We start from the raw sequence: 7401 nt of genomic DNA on the forward strand, positions 1-7401 counted from the left end.
TCTTGAAGGAAAGATAAGGAAAGACCCATTCCTTGGTTTGAGATCACAGATGTCGTCTGCAAGAAAAACTGCTTAATTTTATTCTGTTATTTGTTTCTGAAAGTTTCACATGGCCACTCTGGGTATGGTGGTGAATACCTGAAATCCCAGCCCTTGAGAGGCTGAGGGAGGAGGGTCTTCAAGCTTGTCCCATGTCAAGTCAGCAGGGCACCCCTACCACTCCAAGTCCTTTCTTCCTGCTACCTCCTAATTTCTTGTAGGTGTCCCTCTGGATGCTTCATCCTGGTCCCCAGTACCCAGAGTGAGGCTGGTCCCTCCTTTCTTGACCCTCAGGAGCTGGCTGTAGTGTCACCCCTCATCCAAAACTCCATTCACAGCCTGCAGTCTGGTTCTTATGTTGATCTGAGGGAGCTCTGATATGCAAGCTTTCTCCATTCTCTCCTTTAGATCTTATTTAAGCAAATAAAATCAAAATCTAAATAAAGGTCATTAGGCTATTTTTAGTTCTGCCATGTGCCTCTTTGCTTCTAGCCAAAGAAACCCTTTTTTAAAAGTCTTGTATTTGTCCTCTGAGGAGAATGAAGGAAGTTGATTTCAATGGTTTTCTTTTTTAAATTCATATTTGATATTTTTCTCTCTTCTCACTCATCTCTCTCTCTTTGCCCATTGACATGTCTTCTTCACTATCTCCTCTGCTTCTTTTTTCTTATCTGAAGAGAAAAGGTGGCTGTTTTGCAGTAGTGTAAATCCAACTTCCTGCTATTCAATGGAGATCAATTTCCGCCTGGGGGCTGGACGTACTACATCTATGAGGGGTGGGAAGTCTGTCAATAGGAATGGAATGGAGAGCCTGCAAAGCAGCAAGGAGCGGCTCTGTACCAGTGTCCTCGCAGCATCGGAGTCTTCCTCCCCAGGCCAGGGGCTGTGTATTCTTCAGGTCCCCAGATATTGCTCCTATAATCCAACATTCAAATCTGTGAAGTAAATAAAACATAATAGCCCTGGAAAGGACTCTCCTGGGAGTGACTTTATCACTAGGCTCTAATCTGTGTCACTCCCAGGATGGCAGTTTGAGCTAGAAGCAGGCACACTGACTGCAAGCAGGGGCGTGGGTTGAGAGCCTCTTCCAGGATGGCAAAAGCACCAGGCAGTTTCATGGACAGAGCAAAGCTGAAGGTCAGAAAGACTAGCTTTTTCAGTGAGGTACTTAAAATACTGTGCCACAGAGTTTTTAAACTTAGTTGTAAGCTCACTGGGGACCAGGATCTCTGTGCCCACCATCTCAACTACATTTTGACAACACACTGCATTTCAGATGCAAGTATTTTTAAGTAAAACTTTGCTGGCATCAATTTTTGTGGAGAAAGTATTTTCCAGTGAACTCCATAAAACTAATTTAATTCCTTGATCAGTGTTCTATAATTTAATCACTTGTAAATTTTCCCATTTTCATTAGCATTATTTCTTTTCCATTTCAATTTCACAACAAGATTGAAGCATCTCTGAAGTTTAAATGATGGTGTCAAATGGCAATTTCAATTTGTTGTGGTTAAAATAGCCTGTTACTTAAGATTCCTGAGGCTTGGGGAGGTTAACTGACTTGCTCAAAGATGTAGAGCTGGTAATTGAGAGAGGCGATGCTCCAACCTGTGTCCGTTATAGTCTGGCACTCAGTTGTTCCTCAACTACTTCTCTAAAAAGAACAAAGAAGAAAAGGTGTATCAGTCTATTATTACCTACCTATTGGAGTTACCATAAAGCTGACAAATGCAAAAGCAGTCTGTAAACCATAAAGCACTGTTATTGCTAAAAGTAAAGCAAGACCTATCTCTGGGTTTAGAAAACCACAATGAATGCATATGTCATTGCCTGGGTACATGCAGCTAGACCATGAGTTTTGTTTCTTTGAAACTGTGTCTCAGCAAATGTGTGACAGATCCCTTCAGCAGATCCTAGGAGCTTCTTCCAATGGCACACGGAATTGGGATTTGTCCCAAGGTAAACATAAGCATCACAACTGACTACTGTGGCAAAATTGGTCTTTGAGGGGATCCTGGAAACAAATATAGTTAGTATGTAAGGTCCAACTGACATCCCTAGTCCATCAAAAGGGGTGAGAATTCATCACCAAGGTATTGGAGATGACAACTCTTGGTGCATGGACCACTCAGTAAATGTTCTCTAGAGGCCAATGTATAAAAAGACCCTAACTCAGTCTCAGGCAGTTCACAGCAACCTAGGAAAAATAGGAATGCTAAGACAAACCTACAGAGAGAGAGAGAGAGAGAGAGAGAGAGAGAGAGAGAGAGAGGAGTGTAACCTACCATACTAAGCAAATGGAGCAGTCCAGGAGATGCAGGGGCCAGCAAAGTGGCATGATGAGAGGTTATGGTATGTCCAGGGGACTCATGCAGAGCCTCTAGGCTCAAGGACCACATTGCCCCGAGAGAAGGAGTGGTCACAGAAGCTCCATGTTGGCTACCTACATACAAATTCTCATCATGTTGGTCTTCGACAACTTGATCTTCAACTGATTATGAAACAGGTGTGATGCTTAAGTTTTTAACCAAGTAGTAGAGACAGTATCTCCTTTTCAGGATTGTGAGAAATATATAGAATAATAATGGCAGAATAATAATAATTTTATACAAAAAATAGAGTAGTCATCACTTGCCAAAAACATCTAAACATTCTACATATGCCAGTTCCACTCATCCTTACAACCATATGAGGTTCCTCACTATTATCTCTTCTTTATAGGTGAAGACAATAGAGTACACAGAGATTAGATAATTTGATCCAGTTTACACAATTAGTTACTCACAGAGCTGGGATTAAAAGCCAAGCATTTAAAATCTACAATTTATCCTCTGAATAGTCTTATGTGAGACCAATAAAGTCAACAAATAGCAGTTACTATTGCCATTGTTATTTGTTATGAAGGTCAAATGCATGTGATTTGAGGACACTGAAGTGATAAGTTGTCCGACATGTTCAATGCACACTTAAGGGTACACTGAAATATAAAAGTGGTTTTGAATATTTATCCAACAGTTAGGTACAGGAGAATCTGACCTCCTGGAACACGTGCAGAGGTAGAACAGCACCCTTCGGTCCTCTTCTCTTGTCCAGACAGCTCAGCTCTGGTTCCAAGCTCACACAGTTCACAAAGCCACAGCAAAGTCCTTAGGCATGTGAATCCATCTTCACAGCATGTGTTTATTCTGAGTGTCTTGGTCATCTTCTTTCCAACTCAACTCATGCCACCCTAGTAGGCACTCTGTTAAGGAGCACTTCTCGGTTTGCTTGCATTTCCAGGAAGATCTCAGTGCCCCAGGCAGAGGTTACAGGAAGCTTCCCCACTGACCTGCCCCTAGCAGGACATGTTATCTACCCCTAGCCCAGAAGAGGAAGAACAGCGCTCAAACCCTGTCTGCCATATACAGTGCACAACCTTAGGTGGGAGAATCTCTTTATCACCAGTGAGGTTAGACAATTTATAGACTACATGAAGGAACACAGAGTCAAAAGTGGGGCAGGCAAAGAATTAAAGATGGAAGATTAAGGTAACTGGGCTGCCAAATCCGAAACACTGGCCTTTTTTATATTCAACGACTTGATTTTTTGTCACAGCAGTTAGAAGCCATTATTCCATATCTCTTTTAGAGTTTTCATAATCTTTGCATCCGCCCATCACACTTGTCCAAAGAAAAGAGTGCTTGGCAGGAACAGATGACAGAGATGTGCATGTCCTTCTCAAGGCCGGCCTGGTGACAATGTCGCAGGTGTCAGCAAAGCCTAATTGAGTCTGTCTTTCATAAAGGGGACTTGGCAGCGCTTTGGTCATGCTAGTTGCCGTGTGTGTGACTGGATTGACTACAAAGGCTTGAATCACGTCTCTCTCTGAGGCAAAGGGGACTCAGCCTAAAATTAGAAACCTTTATGAACTGAACAGACCATAAATTAAAGATTTCCTTCACTTCCAGGCATCAAGAAATTAATTCTCCTGTGCTCATTTTCATGTTTATGCTGTATTATAAAATAAAAACCTATTTTGACTGAACTTATTTGCTTTATGAGTATCAATTTTCTGTTAATGAATACTATGTTGGGGGTACTTCTTGGGGACAGGGAGTGCTTTGAATGCTCTGTATCCTGGGGGACAGATGATCATTACATGTTCATTGGGTGAACGGAGGAATACTTTTGACATGTGTTTTGCATGTAATATATTTCAAAGTGGTTAAATTGTGATCGTCCTAAAATATTGCTATTCAGATTTCCATGAGTAATATTTTGCTTTCAGCTATATTCCTTTCCTTCACTATTTTCGAACAGGTAGCTTTCAAAGAATTTACACATCTGCTTCAAAACTTAGCAATTAAATTCATGCTTACTTCCACTAAAATAATTTCCTAGAGGGGCCTGGGACCCTCCCCAGATGACACCAGTGTCAGCACCTTCTGAGGACCCTGAGGGTCTCCCAGGGTCTTGCTTCTCCAGTCCCCATTCATGCTGAGGACCCACAGCCTGGCACTCACTGCTCCGCAGCAAAGGGTTAAGGTAACATTTGTTCTCAGAGCATTTTGTTTTCTCCAAGATTTGCGTTACTGTTATAAATTTTTCACTGTGGCTTTTATGTAAATGTAGCAAGAAAGGCAAGACAGAAAAATTTATTTGTAAGCTTTAGGGGGAAAAATGAGGAATCTGAAACTGTTTATTGAAAATAAATGAATATGGAATGTGGAATACAGGCCAAGGAAAAATGAATATTTTGTCTTAAGTACCACACGAATCAGCCCTCAGAGCACCAGGAGCTAATGGGCACTGTTTCAAGGGCAGCCAAACACACTCTTTCCTCCGGGTAGAGGTGGACCAGGGTTAAAATCCAAACTTGTTCATTCTAAAATGCCATTTATGCCATTGAAAGCCCAGGCCTGGGCTGGTGGCCAGAAAACTTTGAATTTGTGTCTTCATTTGCTCTAACATTTTTTGTCATCCTCCACCTGTCACAGAAAAATCTCTAACCCCCATATCTACTTCAGATAGTTGCTATTTTTCAGTATGCTAATTGGGCTCCTTGGAGAGGGAGTCAAATATTATTCATGTCTATATACATGGGGACTTGACATATAGCAGGACCTTAATCTAGGATGTTACAGAAGGGACTTTGTTGATAGCCTTTACATATGAGGTGCTTTGTCAAGCATGCTGAGATTTAAACTATAGATTGTATTTTATACAGATACAGTAAGACCAACAGGTCTGGAGATAATGCCACTGAAAAGATGGTTGCTACCCAGAGATCTCGAGAGAAAGAGGTGCCACACCACGGAGTACACAATCAGGAGCAGATGGAATGGGTATGGAACTATGAGAAAAAGCCTATAGAGTTCTTCCTCGGGAAAGAATAGGTGAGGCAGGGTTAGAAGGCTTAGGTTTGGTGAGTTGGAACAATTTCTAAGTGTGCTTGGCCAGAAGAGCTGTGTCCAGTTAACTTACACCTGCTCCTGGGGTAATTTAGGCAGAGGAATAAGATACTGGCATTTAAGAGTCTGGCAGAAAAGTTGTGTGTATGAGGCAAGGGTGCTAGCTCTGGAAGGTTGTTACAAGCTCAGGGGAGCAAGTGCATCACAGGTCAGCCAGGCTCCAAGATGTCAAAGCATAAGAAAATCAAAGGCATGATTAATAATCTCTGTGGGGCCGGGGAGATGGCTCAGTGGAATAAGCGCTTCCCTGGCAAGTGCAAGGGCCTGAGTTCAATCCCCGGTTCCGAAAAAAAAAAAAAAAACGTAGTTACTGATTAATAATCTCTGTATTTAGTTTAAAGGTAAACATTAAACATTTTGTAGTAATGAGCAAAGTAAATCTCAAAATTATTATGAAATTGAGCTATGGTTACAAAGAAGGCAGAAGGACCAAGATTACCAAGGAAGTCTGCATGAATCTAAGGTTAATGTTTTCCACTCTTACAGGCTGCCTGTCATGTTTATCACTTCCAATTTAGATTGCAGTGTCCCTTGACTAGCTATATGCTGGTAACATGCACACACACACACACACACACACACACACACACACACTCACGTTCCAGTATAGATACTGACTCAGATACTTCTTTCTCGTTGCTGAGACAGAATTTGGAACCATAGAAATGGGGTCATTGCTGTGACTATACTGGCCATGTGCTTCAGGAGCCTTTGAGAATGACTTGTGACAAGTGTTGGGAAAAATTAGGAGATGCTGGCTGAAAGAACAGAGCTGGAATGTGTCAGGCTACACTTTATGGAAGACTCTGGTCAGAAGGCTGATAGAAATCCTGCCAGTAACGATGAGGCTCAGAAGGTTTCTGCTGGGAGAAGGACCACATTCACTGGTTCTTAGGCTCCGGATGATGTGTGTTATGCCTTGGCAGAAAGTTTGTCTGCATCCTGCTCCTGTCCAGAGACCTTGCATGAGACAAAGATAAAGAGTGGTGGATTAATTAACCTTACAGAAGAAATTTCAAGGCAGTCTAATGTTGAGGCCATGGTATGACTGTTCTTAGGGACTTTAGCCACATACATTTTGAGAATTAAAAACAAGGAAGCTAGCAGAATTATTTAAAATGGTGTTAGTTCAGCCAAAAGGAAAGCTTCAGCAAAGCTATGGACTGCAAAGATGGAGCAGAGGAGATCTTAACTGCTGCAAAGCAACAGGAGAATAGACAAGATGGCCTGGGAGCATGACAATGGCCAGCAAGAATTCACCATGTGCAGCCTCAAAACTGCAAAAGTGAAAGACTTCACTTTGAGAAAAGTGCCCCAGAGCACAATGTTCTGGAATGGCATCAACCTAGGGGAGTTGCTCCACAGCATTTGGTTCATTGGCACTCTAACCCTACAGCCCAGAGAGAAGGAAGCCTGGCTACTGCTCCAGGTGCCCTTTGGCACCATGCACATGGTACTGGGTTTAGGTACATACAGAATGGAAGAGTTGTGGGATCCAGAAAGCTTTTGCCCACAATTCAGAAAGCCTGGGAGGCTGGGTAGTGTGCCTTTAAGAGGGCAGTAGGTGAGATTCTGACTCTGAAGCTGAAGGTGTGGTGATGACCCCAGAAGTTTTCAGAAACTAGCAATGTAGATCGTCCGAGGAAATCTGCAAGGAGGGAGTGCAGCCAACCCCGAGAGAGAAGCTGTGGGAATTACAATGACCAGCAGTGCTCCAGGGGCAGAGCCACCCAAGCCCTCTGGTGTTCACATCTTGCCATAGATTTCCTCCTGTGATGGATATGGAGCTGCAGGACATAATTTTACCTGCTGGATTTTGGTCTTGCTTTGTTCCCATCCTTGCTACGGTCCTTGCTTTGCTACCTTCTGCCCTCTATGAACTGTTTCTCCTTGAGATGCCTGTCTGCCATAT

At 42.6% G+C, this 7401-nt stretch overlaps 1 pseudogene; it reads left to right on the top strand.

The window, feature by feature from the left end:
- Positions 1–1131: 1131 nt before the first annotated feature.
- LOC101591839 overlaps positions 1132–7401 on the top strand; it is a 74718-nt pseudogene continuing 68448 nt past the window's right edge.

This window comes from Octodon degus, unplaced genomic scaffold, assembly GCF_000260255.1.
Source record: "Octodon degus isolate 3935 unplaced genomic scaffold, OctDeg1.0 scaffold00131, whole genome shotgun sequence".
Taxonomy (NCBI): Eukaryota; Metazoa; Chordata; class Mammalia; order Rodentia; family Octodontidae; genus Octodon; species Octodon degus.